Below are 25,286 nucleotides of genomic sequence, written 5' to 3'. Positions count from 1 at the left end.
TCCCACCCGAACTGAAAAGGCACGAGAGGTAACTAAGAGACTCCTCACTGAATTGATCCCGAGGTTTGGATTACCTAGATGCATTGGAAGTGACAATGGGCCAGCGTTCATTGATCAAGTAGTACAAGAAGTATGTCGAGTCCTACAAGTGAAATGGAGACTGCATGCAGCCTATAGGCCTCAGAGTTCAGGGAAAACTGAAAGAATGAATCGGACTCTGAAAACCCAATTGGCAAAATTAACCCAGGAAACGGGATTGGGATGGGTAGATGTGTTACCCATAACACTGTTTCGTGTTCGGTGTGCACCCACAAAAAGACTTAAGTTGTCACCTTTTGAGCTCCTGTATGGGAGACCACCCTCCTTTGTTCAGGATATTTCAGCTGATCTTAAACAAATAGGAGACCATGTGACACAGGGACAAGTGCAATCTCTCTCCCGTGTTTTTGTTTCTCTTAACAGGTGGGCCCTCGAGCGTACGCCGTGCAGCATTGCCGAGCCGATTCATCAGTTCCAGGCTGGCGATAGCGTATGGGTGAAAGAGTGGAAACGTGATCCACTTGCACCTAAGTGGCGTGGACCTTACACCGTCTTGCTCTCTACTCCAACAGCGGTGAAGGTAGCTGAGGTGACCCCCTGGATTCATCACTCCCGTTTGAAGAAGTCCGAAGGCAGTTGGACGTGCAAAGGTGACCCCTCTAATCCTCTTAAACTGACTCTCTCCAAAAACCCCTGTATCTAGCCCTACCGGGAACGGGCTAGGTCACGGGCAACATTTGACGACCGGCCTGCTGCAGCCACAACCTGGAAGCTGGCTGACCTGCGCACGCCTGAAGCTTGAGGAGCATCTGAACCAGCGATTGTGAAAGGAAAGATTCTCTTATACAATTGATTGACTGCCCCACAATTAATTGACTGCCCACCCCCTTGTGGAACAATTATCAGATATTACTCATTGGGGATCCTCGGGATATATGTTTTGGTCTTGGTGGTTCCCCATTCCTGTCACTGGGGGAATTATATTGGGACTAATATTTATTTGCTATCACAATAAGGTAATCTTTTGTGGAAGGAATGCATATGCTAGACATCAACATGATTCTATTATTAATCCTGATCCCTTGGGAAGGGGAAGGGTCCTTGAATCTGGCCAAATTGACTAAATATGGATTCCACCATGACCACAATATGTGGGTAGGTTTAGCTGAAATGGTAGCCAATGTTGCAAATAGGACCAATTGCCTTGTTTGCTCTCTCGGGCCAGATGATTCAGAGGGAGGTATGCCCTTATTACCGATACCATTAGATGCCATTGGTATGGTAAGCGAAATACCACACCAAACAGAAGTACAGAATTTCCCCGGATGGAACTCAACTAAACCATTACGAGTTATACCTGTACAAGGGGAATTCTGTGTACATAGATCATCAGATGCAGCTGATTCTACCATGATAGGCTCTTCTCATTGTCACTATACATGGGATAATATTAAGAATACCTGGGCACACGATACTACCTATCGAACTCGGGATGCCTTGCCCTGTGCACCTCCTTTTATTCATGCATGGAAAGTGGTATGGAACATAACTGTGACAGAAAAAGGCAATCTAACATACTGCACTGTGAACTCTCTACCTCTTTTGCTATTTCGCCTTCTGTACTCCACGTACCAAAGACCTCAGACACGATGGTTGTGGTGGATATGTGGAGAATGGGCATACAAGAAACTCCCCTCCAAATGGAGTGGGACTTGTTTCCTGGGATGGGTATTACCACCAATGTGGATTATGCCCACTAATTTGGCCAAGCGTACACGAAGAAACGCTGATATTTCTCATATAGCAGGAGGAAGTACCCAAAGTTGGAGCGGTACTGATGATTGGCCACCAGAGCGCATTATAGCCTATTATGATCCTGCCTCCTGGAATCCTGGTGAGCTCATACAAGGGGCACGGGATCCTATTTATAATCTAAACAGAATAATTCGATTGCAAGCAGTAGTGGAACTTGTAACCAATGCAACGGCCAAGAGTTTGAGACTTATTGCACAACAGTTGGATGAAAGTAGAGCCGCCATTTTGCAGCTGAAAATGGGAATGGATTATGTACTTGCCAAGCAGGGAGGCCTATGTGGAGTCTTGAACTTGACAAGGAATGCCTGTTGCTTTAACATTTCAGATAATGGTGAGGCAATCCGTGTGTTGGCCACAAAGATGGAGAATATAGCACATGTCCCAGTACAAACATGGGAAGGATGGGATATGGGATGGCTCACCAATTGGTTACCTAATGTCACAGGACTCAAAGGGATACTATTGTCTTGCTTGTTTTTCTTGACAGTAGTGGTAATGGTTTTATGTATGATGCCATGTATCATTTCATGTTTTAGAAGTACAATTAGCAAGATGGTTTCAAATGAAACTCTACCTCATATCATGGCCCTATACAGAGCTTTACCTCAGGAATATGATGAAGGTCAAGCTATCAAGGACACTTGGGATGAAGGTCCTTGAGCTTGAAAGGGGGGAATGAGGCATCAGGCATAAGCCTGCATTTTATTAATGTTTGATCAGGACTTGTATATTAAAGAGGGCTTAGATTTTCAAAAGTAGATTTTCAAATGTTTCATGCCAGGCAAGAAGGCTAGCTGCTTAAGAAAACAGTGTCTTCTTCCTCTTAGACAAGGGGCCTCTTTTGATTGATAGCAGAAAGCAATTCTCAAAGTCGTAAAAGCTGAAATTACAGACTGAGTAAGAACACTGACCCTACATGTTATAGAAGATAAAAAAGGCAGAGATAAACATAATTAGGAATGGGCAAATAGTAAAATGATACCATGGGCCTCTCTTAAACCTTGAGCTGTATTTTCTAAGGCCAGAGGCAAATGGGGAGAAGCATCTAGCTGACAGAGAAAGAGAGGCTTTTTTTGGGAAGTCTTTTTAAAACTGTTTCTTTCTTAAACTGAGAGAGTTTGAGGAAGAGCTAATGGGAAAAGCAGCTGGCTGGAGAAGGGGGGGATGTAAACTGAAGAGGTTTCTTCTGAAACTGTTTTAAACTGAGTTCTTTTTTTTTCTTTCTCTCTCTACTTTAAAAAGGCCTTATTCCTTTTAGGAGGCTACCTGTGTTGTGTATTAAGTATATTGGCTTAAATGTAATTATGCAAAGGCTTTAACAAATGCTAGAAGAGTTGTATTTATCCTGGAATTAAGTCAGCCAGCAGTTTAGCCCCCCTGCCAGACAGGAAGACGCCATCAAATGTTGTCCTGATATATGGCTGTCAGACATTTGTTTAGAAACCTTCAAATGAAGGATATCTTTCAATGTTGATGTGAAACTCAAGATCCTTGACATATGTTTAAGATAAAAATTTAAGATTAACCATTTGTTTTAAAAGGCAATAGGGCAGGGAGGGCAAGAGGTGAGCTGGTAATTAAGATTCCTTGTTGAGACACATGTAAGATATATTACTACTTATTTGTCATTTATAGATGTAACAATATATAGCTCTTTGTCCTCCATATAAGGACAGGAGGATGTGGGTGTATCTTTTAGGATTGGTTCTAGCAATCAGCCAATAGGAAATCCAACTAGGCTGATTGGACAGAGGCAGCCACAGGAGGAGCAAAGGGGGCTGGATTAAGGGAATATAAGGGCTGGCCATAATGGCAGGAGCCAGGCCAGAGCTTGGTAACCATATACCACTGTGCCTCTCATTTATTTGTCTGACAAATAAATAATTATTTTAATTTCTCTATTGCTGCGTTGAATATTTCATTCCAGCTAAGCGTTAACCACAAGCAGGGTGCTACATTACTAGCCTGCCCTTTCTTTATTTCTACTAGGCAGCCAAACGAGTATAATGTGGCATCTCCAAGCCCCCTTCTTTGCCAGCAGGAAAATGCAGTGTTGGCAATTTATTAGCCTGCTTTCCACCAAGTGGGCAGCCCAAGGAGAGATGGAGGCCAAAGGATGGGTTCCTTTCCTCCACAGCAAGCAAAGAAACCAAGAGGACCTTTCTTGCAGAGATCCACCCTTCTTCTTCTACGAGCCTGCTTATTTCTCTGCTTTAAATCCCCTGTTGTCTATGGCTGCCAGGTGAGCTGTAAAATGCAAAGTTGCAACAGTCTCCACCTAGACTGAGATATTGTGTTACAGCAGGGCTGGGGAACCCATAGCCCTCGAAATGTTTTCAGATAGCAGCTCCTGTCATCCCTGGGCCTTGCTGAGTGGGGCTGAAGAAAGCTGGAGCCCAACAGCAAATCAGGGTAGTCCCTCCAAGTGTCCCTATGTTCCAGGGACAGTCCCTGATTTAGAGAAGCCACCCCGGCTTCTGATCTGATCCCAGAATGCCCCACTTTTCCTTAGGACATCCCTATTTTCACTGGAGAAATGTTGGAGGGTATGGAGTTATCCGACCCCTGAGTTGTCTGAAGGCATCCCTGTATAGGGATTTGTTTTTTAAAAAAAAGTTTAATGTTTTCCTATCTTTTTATAAATGTTGGAAGCCCAGTCAGATGGATGGGGGATAAATACAGTCATACCTCGGGTTACAGACGCTTCGGATTGTGCGATTTCGGGTTGCGCTCCGCGCCGAACCCAGAAGTACCAGAAAGGGTTACTTCTGGGTTTTGGCACTTGCACATGCGCAGAAGACCAAGTCACAACCTGTGTGTGTGCAGACGTGGTCTGCGGGTTGCAAACGTGCTTCCCGTACGGATCACGTTTGCAACCCGAGCGTCCACTGTAGTAAAATTATTATTATGGAATGGGACGTCCCTATTTTCATCAGAGAAATGTTGGAGGGTATGTCAGGGGTCACAGATTCTCCACCCTTAAAATAATGGGTACATCATAGAATCGTACCGTTGGAAGGGACCACAAGGGACATCTAGTCCAACCCCCTGAAATGCAGGAATCTTTTGTGTTCAATGTGGGGCTTGAACCAACAACCCTAAGATTAAGAGTTTCACACTCTACCAACTGACCTATCTTTTCAGTGTGCAAGAAGGTTCTGTTCCGGCCTTGGATTTAACAACTTGCCTGCTTTATATTCTAGTGTGACCACAGAACTGAATCCAGGATGGAGCTATGCAAGCAAAAGCCACAGTGGTTCTGTTAAGAACTTCAGCTTTGGAGAACCAAAGCTCCAGAGATACAAGGGGTAGATTTAGCCCCTTATCCAATGGTGTTCCCAAATGCATCCCTCTGCAGTTTCTCCTCTTTGCATGAACTATGGAAAGAATAACTGCACATGGAGATGCTCTTATGGCTGCTCTGTCCCTGATGGTGTAAAGCCATATTCCACAAGGAAATGCAATGCATCCATTCCCCCCCCCATACCGGCATATATACAATATACAAGCCCCCCCTCCAGACATACCATAGGGGCAGGTGTTTTGCTAGCTACTCGTGAGAGTTCCAATGAAAACACATAATGAGCAAACTCATAAACAAGGCCAATGCAGTGAAATATCTATGTGAAGCTGAAGATACTGGTACCAAAAGGGGAGGAAACCACCTCCATTAAAAAAACAAAAACAATTACCCTCCATCAGCTTCTATGGTTTTGTCCATTGTTTGGAGCCAGGACCCCAAACAATGCAAACAATTGCCACTATTATTTTCAGGGACTAACATATAACTCATTAAGAAGTTGACCATTGGATTTCTCTCCACAAGGCTTCCTTTGTTCCCATAATCTCATTCAATTCATTTTTGAGAACTCTTTTCTTTAATCCTACAAATGATGCCTTGCAAAATGCAGTTTGCTCAATGCAGGGAGGTATTTTTAAGGCCAAGCTTTCAAATATGTGAATAGAGGGGAAATTGAAGTAACTGCCACATCACTTCATAATAGACAAACCGTTGGTCCGTCTAGCTGAATGCTATCTACTCCAGCTATGATTGGCAGCAGCCCTCTGGGGTTTAAGGTCTTTCTCAGCCTGATCTGCTTTGAACCCGGGACTTCTTTGCATGCAAACCATGCCATCCTGCAGCTCTTCCCTAGGACAGGAGTTGCAGACTAAAAGCATCCAAAGCCATTTGGGGGAAACAAGTCATCATCAACATCAACTTGATGAGCCTCTTGCATAAGTACCGTATTTTTTTGCTTTATAAGACTGACTTTTTCCCTCCTAAAAAGTAAGGAGGAATGTGTTTGCGTCTTATGGAGCGAATGCAGGCTGCGCAGCTATCACAGAAGCCAGAACAGCAAGAGGGATTGCTGCTTTCACTGCACAGCGATCCCTGTTGGTGTTCTGGCTTCTGAGATTCAGAATACAGTGGTGCCTCGCAAGACGAAATTAATTCGTTCCGCAAGTCTCTTCGTCTTGCGGTTTTTTCGTCTTGCGATGCACGGTTTCCCATAGGAATGCATTGAAAATCAATTAATGCGTTCCTAGGGAAACCGCCTTCGGACCAGGTCCGGGGACAGTCTGCCCCCGGACCTCTTCTGAAGGCTGGGGGGGGACAAGGGCTTTTCTTCCCACCCCCAGCATTTTAAAAAACCCTGGGACAGCGGAGGACTTCTCCGCTGTCCGGGGCGATCTTAAAATGCTGGCGGGCGGCATTTTAAAATCGCCCCGGACAGCGGAGGACTTCTCCGCTGTCCGGGGCGATTTAAAAGCCCCTGGGAAGGCAGGCAGGGGGGACAAAGACTTTCGCCCCCAACCCGCCTTCAGAAGGTGTTCCCGCCCCCCGCCCCACTTCGGAACAGCTTTCCGAAGTGGGGCGGCTGGGGCAGGTGTCCCCACCCCCCCTCCCCACTTCGGAACAGCTTTCCGAAGTGGGGCGGCGGGGGCAGGTGTCCCCGCCCCCCCTCCCCACTTCGGAACAGCTTTCCGAAGTGGGGCGGCGGGGGCAGGTGTCCCCGCCCCCCTCCCAATTCGGAACAGCTTTCCGAAGTGGGGCGGCTGGGGCAGGTGTCCCCACCCCCCCTCCCCACTTCGGAACAGCTTTCCGAAGTGGGGCGGCGGGGGCAGGTGTCCCCGCCCCCCCTCCCCACTTCGGAACAGCTTTCCGAAGTGGGGCGGCGGGGGCAGGTGTCCCCGCCCCCCTCCCCACTTCGGAACAGCTTTCCGAAGTGGGGCGGCTGGGGCAGGTGTCCCCACCCCCCCTTCGGAACAGCGTTTTAAAATGCTGGGGGTCGGCAGCGAAGCGCTGCCGACCCCCAGCATTTTAAAATCTCCCTGTGTCCCGGGAAGATTTTAAAATGCTGGGGGTCGGGAGCGAAGCGTTAGCTGCCGACCCCCAGCATTTTAAAATCTCCCCGTGTCCCGGGAAGGTTTTAAAATGCTGGGGGTCGGGAGTGAAGCGCTGCCGACCCCCAGCATTTTAAAACCTTCCCGGGACACGGGGAGATTTTAAAATGCTGGGGTTCGGCAGCGCTTCGCTCCCGACCCCCAGCATTTTAAAACCTCCCCGGGACACGGGGAGATTTTAAAATGCTGGGGGTTGGCAGCGCTTCACTCCCGACCCCCAGCATTTTAAAACCTTCCCGGGACACGGGGAGATTTTAAAATGCTGGGGGTCGGCAGCTAACGCTTCGCTCCCGACCCCCAGCATTTTAAAATCTCCCCGGGACAGAGACTTCTCTGCTGTCCCTTGGAGATTTTAAAATGCTGGGGGTCGGCAGCGAACGCTTCGCTCCCGCCCGCCAGCATTTTAAGATCGCCCGGGGCAGGCGGGGGGGGAGGCAGGCGGGGGGGAGCAAAGACTTTTGCCCCCCGCCGGCCTTCAGAAGAGGTCCTCTTTTGAAGGCCGGCTGTGGGCGAAAGTCTTTGCTCCCGACCGCCAGCATTTCCCTATGGGCTTTCGTCTTGCGATGCAAGCCCATAGGGAAATTCGTCTTGCGAAGCGCCTCCAAAACAGAAAACCCTTTCGTCTTGCGGGTTTTCCGTCTTGCGAGGCATTCGTCTTGCGGGGTACCACTGTATTTTTTTTCTTGTTTTCCTCCTCCAAAAACTAGGTGCGTCTTGTGGTCTGGTGTGTCTTATAGAGGGAAAAATACAGTAACTAAAAACCCTAGGTTTCACTGATAAATTGTAACAAGTGTGGTCACACTGAAAGGAAGGAAACAGATGCAGACTCTCCTTTTTTTAGTTCAAAGGATGAAGGGAATCAGGGAAAGAACTGGGTGTTTTATCAGGGAGTGGAAAGTTGTTGCCTGGATTCCAGGTCTACCTACAGCCAGCAACCCACTGAGAAAAAAAGAGAGATAGACCCAGCTTCTCAAGACAGGTCTAGTAAAACAGCTCGCCATTACTCACCCACCAATTCTGCCAGAAATGGAAACCTGTTCTCTGATGCTAGTTATTTTTTTGTTTGTCTATTTATTTGTTTGTTGGTAACCATACATACTTTGCCTCCACATAAACATATGAACAAACAAAAAACCCTGCAGATGCCCACAAGACCCATTATAAGATGGACTCTATGAGTACACCAAATATTAGTCAAATACCCTCTGTTTCTATTCTCAGTTTAACCTTTAATGCATTTTACCTTGCGAAGCACCCTGAGATCGTCAGATGAAGGGCAGTATGCAAGTTTTATCAATGATAATAATAAAATAATTTAAGAGCAAACCTATGAAAATCGCTGGGCTTCTTCCAGTTTGGAAGAATCCTTTAGTGTAGTAAAGGTAAAAGTAAAGGGACCCCTGACCGTTAGGTCCAGTCACGGACGACTCTGGGGTTGTGGCGCTCATCTCACTTTACTGGCATGACTAAGCCGCTTCTGGTGAACCAGAGAAGTGCACAAAAATGCCGTTTACCTTCCCGCTGGAGCGGTACCTATTTATCTACTTGCACTTTGACGTGCTTTCAAACTGCTAGGTTGGCAGTGCGGTACTTAAGAACAATTCACATTTCAGTCTGACCAGTTCCATCTAGCTTGGCTTGCTGAATCTACTGCCAAGATGGCTAGAGCGGCTGCAAGATGCTACGAACCAACTCTCATTCTGTTCTTACTTCCCAGAAATCAAAGAGGCAGGAGGCACATTTAATTTAGACAATATTACTGCCAATCACATAGCGCTCTCCCTGGAAGCCTTGTCCTGTTCCAAAGCAAAAGGAAGTTATCTAGGAACAATTTAAGTAACGTGTGCATGTTAAGCTGGGCTAGAGGATTAAGGGACACTTCTTGCAGCCTTCCAGGGGATGCAGACATCAAAAGAACCTCCTAGACAAGCCTGAAAACAGCAAGAGAGGGAATGTACAATTTGTTGTCATCAAATTACAACAACAAAACATCCACAACAGCAAAAACAAGAGCCTTCTGGTCAAAGAATCAAGGTGAAATCAACCAGATTTACACCAACTATAATAACTCAGTGTCTCCATAGAACCCTGTGATTAAATCCTGAAAGAATCTGAACTAGTCTAATTAGTTTTTGCCATCCAATAGATGGGATAAGATGTCTGTAACAGAATGCCAGTGACCCTGCCATTGGGGGAAGCACACAAAGAATCACAGTATAGGAAGAGAGAGGGATTGTTTTCTGAGAAATATTTAAGAAGACCACTTAGGCAAAGGGGTGGGAAACCTGTGGCCAGTTAGGAGGCTTTAGCTGCTAGTCTCCATCTTGTGTTCAAGAGTGAACCAAAGATGGATTTACCTAAGCCAAAAGACCCTGGGAAAAGATCCTTTTGTCTTGACCTCATTGACCTTCTTGCCAGTAAGGATCCAGACGCTTCATTTGATTCACCAGAAAGCCATTGGCAATAAGGCAAAATGATTTGTAAGCAAAAGGTCACCAGATACAGGTTTTGTATCAAAAAGCCCTTGCATCTGGAGACGAGCATCCTCAACAAACCAGGAATTCCATAGAAATGAAGATGCAAACCCCACAGAACAATAGAGTCTGCGGACAAGACAGCCGGACTCACCAAGAAGCCACCAGCCACGGTCATTGTTCTTCATAGGTCCATTCAGGAGGACCATCCACAGAGGAGTCATTCTTGTTACTTGAAGTGCCCCAATCTACCTCTAACCAGAACCTGTCCCAATACACTATACCTAAAGCTTCTCCCCAACGGCCAAGCACACACACATACCTGGATTTTAACCCATCTGCTCCATTCATTCCCTCATTTTGACCCCATCTCACAGGTCATCTTGCCAAGTCACCTAGACACACTTTTGGATTCCCAAGAAACTGATTTAAGACCAGGTTTTTAACCTTGCTGTGTATATGTCATCTCTGTGGACCCTATGTCTCTATGCTGTCACCCTGAGCAAGCTCCCTGCATACCCCAGAAACAACCACTGGACTTCAGACCCAAGGCTTGATGGAAGTGTCCATGCCTGAGATCCTGTTTACTAATAAGGATCTGAAATCATGTTGGGCACAGACTCCAGACCTCAAAACCTAGGTCTCAGCTTCTTTTAAATAAATACCTTCTTTTTTCTATAATCTTTCTGAGGCCCATCTCACAAAAAGAAAACTACGCTAAGAAACTACTGGGAAAGATCTGCCCAACAACCTCCATCAGAGCAAGCACTACACGAGGGCTTCTGCCTGTGCAATGGGGCTTTTCCCTCCTTTCCTCCCCCTGCATCCCTCAACACCCCCAATAGTGGTTCGTGAGGAGCTGGGAGAACCCCCAGGACAGCACATGGGGAAGGAATCTCATAGAATCATAGAATCATAGAGTTGGAAGAGACCACAAGGGCCATCGAGTCCAACCCCCTGCCAAGCAGGAAACACCATCAGAGCACTCCTGACATATGGTTGTCAAGCCTCTGCTTAAAGACCTCCAAAGTAGGAGACTCCACCACACTCCTTGGCAGCAAATTCCACTGTCGAACAGCTCTTACTGTCAGGAAGTTCTTCCTAATGTTTAGGTGGAATCTTCTTTCTTGTAGTTTGGATCCATTGCTCTGTGTCCGCTTCTCTGGAGCAGCAGAAAACAACCTTTCTCCCTCCTCTATGTGACATCCTTTTATATATTTGAACATGGCTATCATATCACCCCTTAACCTCCTCTTCTCCAGGCTAAACATGCCCAGCTCCCTTCTAGGAGAAGGGGGATATCTAGGCAGCCAGGGCTCCTCCGGATGACAATATCTTTTTGCACCAGGTCAGTGAGGACCACTTGCTTTTTAAAATTCTCCCGTATTTACAGAATTCCCTGTGCACCTTTTGGACTGTATCTGTAGGTTTCCCCCTCTGTATCAAATAAGTGTTGTTTACTTTTTATAATACATAGAACATGGATCTCCCTTGGGTGGTTCTGGACTCTCCTTCCTTGCAGGTTTCGAAGCAGAGGCTGGATGGCCATCTGTTATAGATGCTTTAGTTGAATTTCCTATATTGCAGGGGGTTGCACCAGAACAGGGGTCCCCAACCTGTGGCCCATCAGCTCCAGAAATTGCTTCTGTGCATGCCCAGACGCCGAAAATCACATCTGTACATGTCCGTGGTGTTGGGAATTGCTTCTGTGCATGCCCAGACGCCGAAAATCGCTTCTGTGCAGGCACAATTTTTGGTGTCTAGGCATGTGCAGAAGCGATTTCTGGCACCACGGACATGCGCAGACGCGATTTCCAGTTTCGCGCTGCGCTGGTCCAGCCCATGCAGTGGGATTGATCCGGCCCATGCCCAGTAAGCCTTGCCGACCCCTGCACTAGAACATGGATAGGCAAACTAAGGCCTGGGGACCGGATCCGGCCCAATCGCCTTCTCAATCTGACCCGCAGATGGTCTGGGAATCAGTGTGTTTTTACATGAGTAGAATGTGTGCTTTTATTTAAAATGCATCCCTGGGTTATTTGTGGGCTGTAGGAATTCATTCTTTTTTCTTTTTTAAAAAAAAATATAGTCCGGCCCCCCACAAGGTCTGAGGGACAGTGGACCAGCCCCCTGCTGAAAAAGTTTGCTGACCCCTGCACTAGAAAGATGGCCTTCCAGCTTCATGATTGTATGTTTTTCTGCTTCAACCATCTTTCATTATGTTCCTATCATTTTATGTCATTGTATTTTGTATAAATTATTAAAAAATACAAATAAACCATGTTCCATTTACAAACAAAACATTTAAATAGCTACCTTTCTACCGGTAGGCCAGGGGGGGGCATGGGTGTAGCCAGGATTTTTGTTGGGGAGGGCAGGCTTTTGTTAGGGGGCAGAACCTAACAAATTGTATTGATTTTTACTTGCCCTGCTCCCCCGGGCTATTTCCGGGGGGAAACAGGAAGGAAACAAGGTCAGAAGGGGGCCATGGTCGGAAAAAGATTGGGAAGCACTGGTTTAGACCACAGTGTCACCCGTATCCCTTATGTTTTATGTAGAAGGTACATGGTGGACCAGCTGAGGGGAAAATTGGCTCATTAGCCTGCTGAACTGTTTCAAGGAACAAGCAGTCCTACGAATGCTTCCTTGGCTGCCACATGCAACCTGAAAGATACAGTGGTACCTCGGGTTAAGAACTTAATTCGTTCTGGAGGTCCGTTCTTAACCTGAAAATGTTCTTAACCTGAAGTACCACTTTAGCTAATGGGGCCTCCCGCTGCCACCGCACTGCCGCCGCCGTGCGATTTCTGTTCTCATCCTGAAGCAAAGTTCTTAACCTGAGGTACTATTTCTGGGTTAGTGGAGTCTGTAACCTGAAGAGTCTGTAACCTGAGGTACCACTGTACTGTAGCTCAGACCGGGTAGAGGAATTATCAACAAGGTTGAAAACAGAGTCATAATCCTCCTCTCATCTTTTTGCGAAGGTTCAAAGAGCTTAAATGCATTAAAATGACAGGCTCACTGGGTGAGGAGATAACTAATCTCCTCTTCCTTCAATGCCTCCCACCCCACCCCCCATCTTTTGTTTCAATTCTATCAGTCAAATATATTGCCTGATCAGCAGGGAATCCTATTGATCGGCACAGATGGCTATTTAACGCTCTCTTTTCCCACTGCCAGAGCCCAAGTCTGTACTACCCAACTGAAACAGCAGGCACACAAAGACACGGAACACAGTCCAATTAGAGTAGCTCCTTTTCTTGGCCAGTATTTTGCAAAGTGTCCCAGAAATAGCCGCAAATGAACCACAGAGCAATGCTGCAAGCCCCAGCCAGCAAGGCCAACATTTGGGGACGATGAAAGCTATAGTCTAATAATATCTGGAGAACTATAAGTTTCCTCAAAGTTACCATAAAAGTATAAAGTTTTTTTTTTTAGGTAGTCTAAATCTTGCTACAAAACAACCACACAACAATATAGCCACAACTATAGAAAGAAAATTCACAGAGCAAAACAAGGTTTTGCAAACCCTTTTGAAGAGTAGAGCAGAGAAAGAGAAAGAGATATCAACAAGGAGGTTACTCTATTACTTCCAGGTCACTGCTGCATCTTGGACAAAGCTATATGTTCCAGCTTCATGAAGTGAGTTAGTACAAAGGAGGGCATGTATCATGAGTGAATGTATCATGGGGGAGAGGCACACAGAGACGAAGGATTGACTTATGGCTCCTCATATACATTAAGAGTGAACTGGTTAAGGCCGCATAGATGTACTCCATGTGTGCAGGAGAAATACAAGCAGAAAGCATGCACAGCGGAAAGCAGTGAAGACCTTTGTCACTGACCAGGGCCAGCCTCCCCATTCCCCATACCGAAACCGGCTGAGCTACAACCAGAATGATGGGACAGCATCTTCCTCAGCACCTGAACACCACAGACTTGATGAGGGACCACAGGGCAAGCTGCATGCCCTATAAAGTTCTGTGCTCCCACTTACCTGCCACCATTCCTTGCTAGCAAGAATCTGCCACCTAAGGCAGGTGCCTCACTCTGCCTAACGGTAAAGGTAAAGGGACCCCTGAGCATTAGGTCCAGTCGTGGCTGACTCTGGGGTTGCGTTGCTCATCTCGCTTTATTGGCCGAGGGAGCTGGCGTACAGCTTCCAAGTCAAGTGGCCAGCATGACTAAGCCGCTTCTGGTGAACCAGAGCAGCGCACGGAAACGCCATTTACCTTCCCACCTAATTATCTACTTGCATTTTGACGTGCTTTCGAACTGCTAGGTTGGCAGGAGCAGGGACCGAGCAACGGGAGCTCACCCCATTGCGGGGATTCGAACCACGACCTTCTGATCAGCAAGTCCTAGGCTCTGTGGTTTAACACACAGCGCCACCATGCAATAGGGCTGGGGGGGGGTGTGGAGCTGCCGCTTTCCTTTTTCAAATAACGAGATTTCAAACATGGCATTCTCCCACAGTCCATTCTAGCACCTTAGGGTTTTACCAGGTCATTCTGCTGTGTGCGCACTGTACCGGACATACCAAACATTTGAGGAACATGGCTGCCAAAGAATCCTGAGAACTATAGCTTACCCCTTGCAGAGCTACAGTCCTCAACACCATTAACAAACGACAGCTCCCAGGGTTCTCAAAGGTGTCGGGAATTATAGTTCTGTAAGGAGTAAGCTGCAGTTCCCATGGTTCTTTGGGCAAAACTGTGTGCTTTAAAAGTATGGTGTGCATGCAGGCCAAGTCACCACGTGGTCTTGATCTTGATAGGTCCTCTCTAGAGTTGGGGTTGTCAAGCAGTCTGCTTCTCTTTCCTTCCCCCATTAAAGGTAAAGTGTAAAGGGACCCTTGACCATTAGGTCTAGTCGTGACCGACTCTGGGGTTGTGGCGCTCATCTCGCTTTATTGGCCGAGGGAGCCGGCATTTGTCCACAGACAGCTTCCGGGTCATGTGGCCAGCATGAATACATCAAGGGAAGTAATAGTGCCACTGTATTCTGCTCTGGTCAGACCTCACCTGGAGTACTGTGTCCAGTTCTGGGCACCACAGTTCAAGAAGGACACTGAATAACTGAAACGTGTCCAGAGGAGGGCAACCAAAATGGTCAAAGGCCTGGAAACGATGCCTTATGAGGAACGGCTAAGGGAGCTGGGCATGTTTAGCCTGGAGAAGAGGAGGTTAAGAGGTGATATGATAGCCATGTTCAAATATATAAAAGGATGTCACATAGAGGAGGGAGAAAGGTTGTTTTCTGCTGCTCCAGAGAAGCGGACACGGAGCAATGGAGCCAAACTACAAGAAAGAAGATTCCACCTAAACATTAGGAAGAACTTCCTGACAGTAAGAGCTGTTCGACAGTGGAATTTGCTGCCAAGGAGTGTGGTGGAGTCTCCTACTTTGGAGGTCTTTAAGCAGAGGCTTGACAACCATATGTCAGGAGTGCTCTGATGGTGTTTCCTGCTTGGCAGGGGGTTGGACTCGATGGCCCTTGTGGTCTCTTCCAACTCTATGATTCTATGATTCTAAGCCACTTCTGGCGAACCAGAGCAGCGCATGGAAACACCGTTTCCCTTCCCGCCAGAGCAGTACCTATTTATCTACTTGCACTTTGATGTGCTTTTGAACTGTTAGATTGGCAGGAGCTGGGACTGAGCAACGGGAGCTCACCCCATTGCAGGGATTCAAACCGCCAATCGGCAAGTCCTAGGCTCTGTGGTTTAACCCACAGCGCCACCTGCGTCCCTCTAGAGTTGGGGTTGTCAAGCAGTCCGCTTCTCTTTCCTTCCCCTATTAAGGTTACTTAAAACCCTCTCCTAATGTAACGAGGAGAAAACAAAGACAGATGGCCTGCCTGGCAGCGTTGACTGGTGTCTTTGCCCCAGGGGCAAGCAATACAAAGGAAAAGGGAAGCTGCACTTGAAGGCCCCCCAAAGGAGGGACGTGGACCCCAGGGAGGCAAAGACATCTTCTGATTATCAGCTGAAAGGGAAGAACATGCAACTGACTCTATTGTGCCAGCAGGGAGGACATACCACCTGGCTCTGCCAGGATGTGCCAGAAGAAGCTTGCATCTCCCCAGTAACTGACTGGGCCCCCCTGTAAGGAAGGCAGTCTCAGAAAACCCGCTATATAATAGTCTTTATGTCACAAACTAATCACCAGCCATCAGAATACATCCCCAGAGGCAAGTAGCAGATAACACAGAATGATGATTAGATATTCCTTAAAATTTTCTGCTAATCTGCAGAGTACAGACGAAGGGTTGTCTTCTGCAATGATTTAGCAAATACTCTCTTATCTGGTGCCCTGCATGGTGGAAATAATAATGATAATGATAAGAATTATTATTACTTATACCCACCTATCTGGCTGGTTTTCCCCAGCCACTCTGGGTGGCTCCCAACAGAATATTAAAAACACGATATAACATTAAACATTAAAAACTTCCCTACACAGGGCTGCCTTCAGATGTTTTCTAAAAGTCAGGTAGTTGTTTGCTTCCTTGACATCTGAAGGGAGGGCGTTCCACAGGGAGGGGGGCCACTACCAAGAAGGTCCTTCGCCTGGTTCCCTGTAACCTCACTTCTCACAGTGAGGAAACCGCCAGAAGGCCCTCAGCACAAGAACTCAATTTCATTCGACATGAGTGATTTCAGACAAATCACTCTGATATTTTCAAATCATGCATAGAGCGCAATAACAGACTATCACAGTTTTGTTAAGTGTAGTGCTCTCTGGTTCCCCCTTTGGTGGGGAGGGCTGTAGCTCAGCAGTAGAGCATCTGTTTTCACACATAAAGGTCTCAGGTTCAATCCTGGGCATCTCTAGGTAGGGCTGGGAAACCCTTTAGCCCGAAACCCTGGACAGCTGCTGCCAGCCAGGATAGACTAGCCATCCCCAACCGGGTGCCTTCCAGATGCTGTGAACCACAACTCATATCAGCTGCTAGCAATATATAGTTTCTTATCTTTTCTTTTGTGGAACTCTGTTCCACTTTCCCGCCTGCTCTAAACCATACATATTGTTCAAGGTGAGCAGCAGTTCCCAGCACAGCACCATGATCAAACACGATGCAACAAAGGTAAGCCCAGCAGATAAATTGCAGTCTTCAGAGAAAACCTTGCTTTCCTGTGAGGCTAAAAGCCCTCCTGATTTTATTTTTAAAATGATGGCTATGCTTGGCCTCCACAGCTGGAATGAATGAATGAATGCATAAATAAATAAATAAATTCTTATTTGTACCCCAGCCACTCTGGGCAGCTTCCAATAAAGATTAAAAATACACTAAAATGTCACACATTAAAAACTTCCCTGAACAGGGCTGCCTTCAGATGTCTTCTAAATGTCAGGCAGTTGTTTATCTCTTTGACATCTGATGGGAGGGCGTTCCACAGGGTGGGCGCCACTACCGAGAAGGCCCTCTGCCTGGTTCCCTGTAGCTTTGCTTCTCGCAGTGAGGGAACCACCAGAAGGCCCTTGGCGCTGGACCTCAGCGTCCGGGCAGAACGATGGGGGTGGAGACGCTCCTTCAGGTATACTGGACCGAGGCCGTTTAGGGCTTTAAAGGTGAGCACCAACACTTTGAATTGTGCCCAGAAATGTACTGGGAGCCAGTGTAGGTCTTTCAAGACCAGTGTTATGTGGTCTCCTGCTTGCCGGTTGGCCACTGTGAGAACAGGATCCTGGACTAGATAGGCCATTTGCCTGATCCAGCAGAATCTTCTTTTGGTACTGTGTCTTTAAAGCTGGCAGAACACAAGCAGAGAGGGGCCCTCCAAGTTTCATGGAATAGAGTTCCATAATTTTGGTGCCACTACTGAAAGGGCCCTGTCTCTAGTCTTGGCCAACCATGTTAGAGGAATGAGGAGTGGGGAGGCTGGTTGAGGAAAAACAGTTCTTTGGATATCTTAGACCCAAGCAGTTTAGGGATTATTTTTTTTAAACTGTAGGCTCCAGGTGCTTAGCTGTTGTCTTTTCTTATAAGGGGTCTTTAATGTGTGTTTTTCCACCAAGTCTCTAGAGATCTGGACCTGCCACCTGACAACAAAGGCACATCCCTGATTCAGCAGGAGATGTAAGCAGAGCTGTGTCCTTGCAGGCATTGCTGCCTGTCTGCCTTTTGATCTGTTGTGTGCCAGACCTGGAGTCTGGCTCACACAGGTGTAAGGTGGGTGGGCAACAGGGACATGGAGGGAAGAGGTGCCTTGCCTCCTGCTGCCAACGGAGGCCAAGTCTGCGAAGCTAACCCCACAGAGCCTAGGGCTTGCTGATCAGAAGGTCGGTGGTTCGAATCCCCACAATGGGGTGAGCTCCTGTTGCTTGGTCCCTGCCAACCTAGCAGTTCAAAAGCACGTCAAAGTGCAAGTAGATAAATAGGTACCGCTCTGGCGGGATGGTAAATGGCGTTTCTGTGTGCTGCTCTGGTTTGCCAGAAGCGGCTTAGTCATGCTGGCCACATGACCCAGAAGCTGTACGCCGGCTCCCTCGGCCAGTAAAGCGAGATGAGCACCGCAACCCCAGAGTCGTCCGCGACTGGACCTAACGGTCAGGGGTCCCTTTGTCTTTATCTTTAAAAGTGCAATAGGGCTGAGTAGACATGGTTGGGGTCACTCTGCAAAACTAGATCCCAGGCAATATACTCCTAAGTAGGGGACTATTAGGCCTTGGAAGGGGATAACTATATGCTAGAGATGGACTAGACATAGGGCTTTGGACTGATCCAACAAGGTTCCTCTTATGGCCTTATTTGTGGCATGCCTCCCATCGATTCTTGCTGTTGCCAGCTTTTCTTTCATTTCAAAGGATGGCAAGTACTGTTTCACTTGCCCTGACTTTGTAGTCATCTGGTGTGAGCAGAGGGCAAGCTATCGATCCTGCTGAGTTTCATGATTAGTCATTAGAATTATTGGCTATTTAGTTGCAAGCCCACTCACCCTATGTTCAATTCCTCCCCATCCCCTTTTTTTACACTAAAGAGAGGCATAAGCCTGTCCAAAATAAATAAATAAAACTCATTTACTGAGCACAAACTTCACATGCAGAAAGTCCCACCATAATCTCTGGTTAAAGGACATCAAGAAGGAGATCTAGAGCAGGGAATTGAGTGGACCACTAAAACAGCACTCATGGTTTTTTTTCTATAACCGTCTGCCCATGAAGGGTTAACATATTTCCATAGGAAGGTCATGCGGCCAAGCTATGCATTCAATATGTGACCCAGGGCTTAAGCCAAAATCCACAAACTAATCAGTGGCGCTTTCATGCACTTCTGTCCTTGTTGTACAGATGGTGCTCTGCAGGACTAGCCATTGCTCACTGACATGTGAAGAGGTCATTAATCTTCATCGACACTCAGAGCAGCATCAATTTACATTTCAACCTATACAGAATTATCTCCTACTCAACCTCCTCCCCCCAGTGTGTGTGTGTGTGTGTGTTTTGCCACAAGGTGTGTCAATTCACCTAAAAGGTTTGTTTCCACAGGATCGGTTTTTGCACTTTCCACATCTTGTAAATTGAATGAAACGACCTACTGAAGTGTACAGTCATTCACGCTCCTTTTTTATTCCACATCAACCATATTTAAAAAGTGGCATCAGCCAGACAACGGTTCACACATAACACAAAGCCAAACCAGAGTTTAGTATGAACAAGCACAATCTCAGAAAGGAGATTATGGCCACCAGCAGTCATTCCACCACTGCGCTGAGCTAAGCTATAGTTTGGCTTTGCATGTTCTTGAAACAAACCATGAGTTGTAGTCAAGGCTCTTTCACACTAAGCCACGATTTGGTCCAGCGTTACGCGTGAACGAGGTTGACAGCAGTTCTCACTTGTGAAAGCATGCTAGTCTTTTCTTTGTTGTCCTTTAAAATGTTAACAATTAAATGTACCCATTTCAGATGTATGGCGTAAGCTGATCTCAAGTCAGTTTGCCATATACTAGCAAAATATCTTCTCCAACTCTTCATTTCGTAAGACCCAGGGTGGTAAAGCATCTAGTATGTTGGACTAAGACTGGAGAGACCAAATTTCAAACCTCTGCTCAGCCATGCAATTCTCACTTTGGGTCAGCTGCTAACCCTCCATCTATTTCACAGGACTGTTATGGATTAAATAGGGGTGGGGTAGAGAAGAGCCATGAACACAATTATTTACTTGTGTTTTATTCTGTGAACCACCCTGATGAAGGCCGGTATATAAAATTAATTAACAACAACAGCCATGGAGCCCCTGCATACCAAGTTGGCGACTCCTGGAATAGTCAAACAAGCCTAAACCTCTTTCAGACTGAATGTGAGGACAGCCATCCATTCCTAGCGCAAGACTCAAGAATACTTTCCATGTTACACTGGATGGAAGGCAGGAACCTGAAAACTAGTGGGTAGTTGCCAAAGACAAGAACCCTATCCATGTTATAATAAAATTGTTGTTGTTGTTGTTGTTGTTATTTAAACCCCACCCATCTGGCTGGGTTTCCCCAGCCACCCTGGACAGTTCGCAACAGAATATTATAAACACAATAAAACATCAAACATTAAAAACTTCCCTAAACAGGGCTGCCTTCAGATGTCTTCTAAAAGTCAGATACAGTGGTACCTCTGGTTAAGAACTTAATTCGTTCTGGAGGTCCATTCGTAACCTGAAACTGTTCTTAACCTGAGGTACCACTTTAGCTAATGGGGCCTCCCGCTGCCGCCGCTGCACAATTTCTGTTCTTATCCTGAAGCAAAGTTCTTAACCTGAGGTACTATTTCTGGATTAGCAGAGTCTGTAACCTGAAGAGTCTGTGACCTGAAGCGTCTGTAACCTGAGGTACCCCTGTAGTTGTTTATTTCCTTGACATCTGGTGGGAGGGCGTTCCACAGGGCAGGCGCCACTACCAAGGAGGCCCTCTGCCTGGTTCCCTATATCCTCACTTCTCGCAGTGAAGGAACTGCCAGAAGGCCCTCGGAGCTGGACTTCAGTGTCCGGACTGAACGATGGGGGTGGAGATGCTCCTTCAGGTATATGCCCATGCATGATTACCATTGCATGAAGAGGGCTGTATTTGCTGGCCACACACACAGTTATATCCCCATCATGTGACCCTGCCATTCTCCATATGTTGGAGAGGAAGAGTGTACCAGATTTTTGGGGTGCAGGTGTGTGCTAGAACCTACTATTTAGGACTCTCCAAAGCTAATGACTGTATAAATGTAGCTAGGGTGAGTCTCCTTCCCTAGATACTTCTCAAACTGTTTGGATCCTATAGCTTTTTCGTAGAAACCCATTCATGCGAAATGCACCGTTCCATCATTACATGCTTGAAAGACTTTCTGCCATTGAAGTAGCCACGGTTAAACAGACCACTATCCCAAGGAGACAATATGCCCCCCTCCACACACACTCCCAGCGCTGATGCTTTCAGTCATCCTGGAAAATAGGCCTCACAGGGTGAAAGGACTGAGGCATTTACTCCATTTCCTAGGCAACCTCACAAGTTGAGTTGGCATTGTTAAATCTTGCACAGCTAGACACAGAGCCACCAGTTGATGACCGCAGTCTACAAAAATAGGTGGAAGAAAGATAGGGAGATGCTCTTGTAATGCATCACTTATATCCAGCTGAATAACCTCCATGTTCTTCTGCAATATATCCTATGCAAAGCCAGCAAGAGTTTTGCTGCAACAGAAGCATGGGAATTCGAACCTGGAAAATTCTGGGCGATTATTGCAGCTTTGAAATCAGAGGGGACATCGTCCCCCACCTCGAATTTCAGACTCTGAATCTGTTGCTGGGATAGAAACTAACAAGATTCCAAGCATAGTTCCACGGTTCTCACATATTCCTTGCTCGCATGACTAAGTAAACTCCTGCCTATGAAAAACCAACAGGAGGAGAAACGGGAGTCTCAACTGAGATATTCTAAGTTTGAACCAGCTCAGGAAGAAAAGAAGCCTGAACAGTTTTATACTGCAGTAATGGACACATCAGTTGCATAAAGAGAAATGCATCCCTTTATTATCATACAACCCAAAGATGTTGGTCCTGCCCCTTTTAACGGAGCCAGGATATCAGCTACCAACCAGCGGACTCTCCAAAATGCACACCAACTGTATTGGAGGAAACAATGATATTTATTTGGAAACTGGCGCAAGAAAAAAGGGGGAAGTGGGGAGGTCACCAACAAAAGTTATATTGCTGGATGAACATCATAGCACTTAAAAAAAAAAAAACAACCTGCAGTGGTTGGCAGCTTGAAAGAAGATGGAGGAACAAAGGCAAAAGCTGGTCTAAGTCCAAAGAATTGCAAAGACTGTTGACACAAGAGACCTAAGCATATTGACATGCACCAGATGTAATCCTGTTGGTAAACAGGCACAGAGACCAAGACTCTTGTTTTGAAAGGCAAGGAAATGGTGCTTTTCAACTGGTTCCCTGAGCCTTTAATGGCTCTCTTGGGTCAGCAGTGACAGCTCACCAGGGCCTTAAAGGGGCAGAACAGTGCCGCAGGAAGCCAACAGGAAAAACAATCAACCACTCATCAAAGGGTTCACCTTTTGCTCAGACTTTCCTGTAAATCAACTCATCTGTTTAATACATAGAGCATATACTGCAAGAGAGGGAGATTTGGAAACTGGGCATCCGTATTTCTCAAAAACCTCTCCACTGTCTATAGGAAGAGTACATTCCCCACTTCACTTGGAGATCAATCATCAAACCGGTCACTGCTGGCTTTGTTTACCTATAACTTCATCCAATATCAAAACAGAAACGCCCAAAGTGTTTGGCCTCATTTAGGCAGCCACTTCTCTAAAGTGCTGTCAGTGATAAGATAGAGACTTTCAAAAAGAAAAGAATTCTAGGACATTCCTTCTAAATAATAATAATAAATCAATAGCCTATTGGTCCTGCAGCCCGCTCTGTACATTTACTCATAAATTAATTCACTCACTTATAGGAAACTAAGACCCACTGAAATGCATGGAACTTACTTCTGAGTGGACAAGTATTAAACCGCATTGTTACTTCCAAAGCAAGCACATAACAGAATTGGGATGTAAAACTGCCATGCAAAAAGCATCACTGATTTTTTTTTAAAAAAAATATTGAAATACAGTATGCAACTGAGGGCTTTAAAGGGGGATGTGTAAGGAACCAAATCCATTCTGAAAGGGTTACTTTGCTGATAAATAGTTTCCAACACAGAAAAAGTGAATACACACCACATGGGATAAATGTACGCTTACCCATTTTGGTATACATACACTTGAAAAAACACAGCACAAGTTATGAATACATATGTATCTTTATTTTCACCTTCATGGAAGCAATATCAGTTGTAGCGAAGTAGAGCAGTGCAAAGTTTTCCTAGACACCCCCAAAGTTCTATGGAAGTTAATGGAACTTACACATGTGCAAAGTGAACATTTTGGCTTTCCTTCTAAATCGCATTTGCCTTAAATAAATAGTAGCTAACAGTTTTATTACCAACAACAACAACAATAGCCCCACATTTATAAAGCGCTTTCAAGTGTTCATTTCCTTGGGAGTAATCCCCAACTGAAATAAACTGGGATTCACTTCCAAGCCTAGAATGACATAACTTCTCACTTACACAGCACTTCTTTTAATTTACAAAGTGCTCTACAATATTGATTCTGCTTGCCCACAACAATTGCAAAATGCTTTGAGGGTGGGTGGCTGTTGTTGGGTTGTTGTTGTTTACAATCAAGTGGTATATAAACTGGATGAAATACAATAATAATAATCATCTCAGGCCGCTTTTCTCCCCATTTTTACAGATTGCAAACTGAAGCAGAGAGCTGTTGACTTTGCCTGTCACTTAGGATGATGCTGTGCCAGTGGCACAAAATCCAAGGCTGCTTTCTCACTCACTCACTCACAAACACCAAATTCAGCGGAAAGGCTTCTGGTCCATATTTTAACCTTAGAATCCTGGACCAGGCTGATCAACCACAGTCAATTAGGGACAATTTATCACAGAGATCAACGAGTGTTTGTGAGAATACACGCTGCCTGGAAGCTGATCCTGGCCACCAGCTTCTCCTTGACTTGTTATCTCTCTCTCTCTCTCTCTCTCTCTCTCTCTCTCTCTCTCTCTCTCTCTCTCTCTCTCTCTCTCCCTCCCTCCAAAACATGCAACAAAGGGAGCTCTCCAACCCTCAACCGCAGAGGGAGGGAGAGGGGAAAGGAGCTGCCAAGGAGGGTGATGGTTTTCTGGTGGGGAGAACCCTTGGGTGAGAGAAGCTCCAAGCAATGACCTTTTTTCCTGGCAGGAACCAGGGACGATCTGGAAAACCAGATGGGAGACAATAAAGACGCGCTCTTCCCATTTGGCTCCCAAACGACTTTTTACAAGAGGTGAACTGCAACCCGGGAAGATGGGACGGCAAAACTCTCCTATCCCCACCTTCCCCTTTCCATCCATCAGCTTCTACTGGTTCCAACCATAGCCGGTTAATCCTCTGCACGCTTTCTTGCAGTGGCGCAAGCGGCCCAGCAGTCCCGGTGGGACTTTACTTTCCAGCAAACATGCACAGGAGCGGAGGATTAAGATTGCGGTGCCCTTGCTTATTTGAAGATGCCGTTGCAGCTTGCCAAAGGCAGTTGCAAATTTACGTTCCAGCTTAAATTAACGCGCTTCGGCCGGGGTTGTAGTTGCAGGATCGGAGACACGATCCGCCGGGGTATTTCCCAGGAATTCAGGGGAGCTTCTCTTTTCGCCCCGATGGGGCGCAGGTGAATTGGCCGGTGGGTGGCAACCAGTTTGAGGGGGGGGGGACAAAAAAAAAACCCACCTTACAATATCAGCAATGCAAAGAGGGATTCTTCGTAGATCACCCCACTAGGATCCGGGGGGGGGGGTTCACATTGCAGGTTTAGCCCCCTACCCATGGGCGTAGCCAAGGGGAGCAGCTGCGTCCCTCAAACAATAAAAAGCATATTTAACTGAGGTTCTGCCCCCCCAAACAAAAATCCTGACTACGCCCATGTGGTTGCACCTTCCTAATAGACAAAGTGGCTGCGAGGCTAGCCTCCCCAAAGCCCCCTTCCAACGGCTTATAGCTCCAGGAGGTCGCCCCCTTGCAAAGCCCTTCAGTCTTCTGCAGGATTCGCACTCACCTCTCGGTTCCCAGCTTCGGGACTTTTGCTGCTTCTTCTTCTTATTACTCCGCCGCTCAAAACCAGGCTTGGCTTTGTAGGCTTTCTGCAGTACTTTCCGGAGATCCGCGCCGGCACCAGCTCGCTTCGGCTGCCGCCACAACCTGCTTTTCTCATTCAAACATACAACAAACCACCCCCGACGGCGCGGCGGAGGGCTGAGAAACCCGGCCTGGATTCTGCCGGATGGGGATTCCCAGCTCAGCGTGCAGGGACACTTGCCAGAAGTTAATTAACTTCTCTTACATTTCACTTAGCAGAAGCCGGAGCTAAAATCGGATTGACTGCTACAGTCCCTTATCTTACACGGTGTCATTACTCCGTGCAATTGTTGTAGACTGCAGGTAAAACATCTGAGTTCCCCCACCTCAGCTTT

General features: G+C 46.5%; 1 protein-coding gene across 6 annotated transcripts in view; it reads right to left on the bottom strand.

The window, feature by feature from the left end:
• The window catches only part of PLCH1 (phospholipase C eta 1), a 160,195-nt gene extending 134,909 nt beyond the window's left edge, over positions 1–25,286 (bottom strand). For 4 of the 6 annotated variants that reach the window (XM_081189881.1, XM_081189889.1, XM_081189883.1 and 1 more), the window contains exon 1: positions 24,872–25,284. The gene's annotated coding sequence lies outside the window, so the exon portion shown is untranslated. Of the gene's footprint in view, positions 1–24,871 lie in introns of all 6 variants that reach the window. The other 2 variants (XM_081189890.1, XM_081189885.1) reach the window with 2 other exon arrangements.

Source organism: Podarcis bocagei, assembly GCF_964188305.1.
Source record: "Podarcis bocagei genome assembly, chromosome: 4".
NCBI lineage: Eukaryota > Metazoa > Chordata > Lepidosauria > Squamata > Lacertidae > Podarcis > Podarcis bocagei.
The sequence above is the reverse complement of the archived record's forward strand: the minus strand, read 5'-3'. Positions and strand labels throughout refer to the sequence as shown.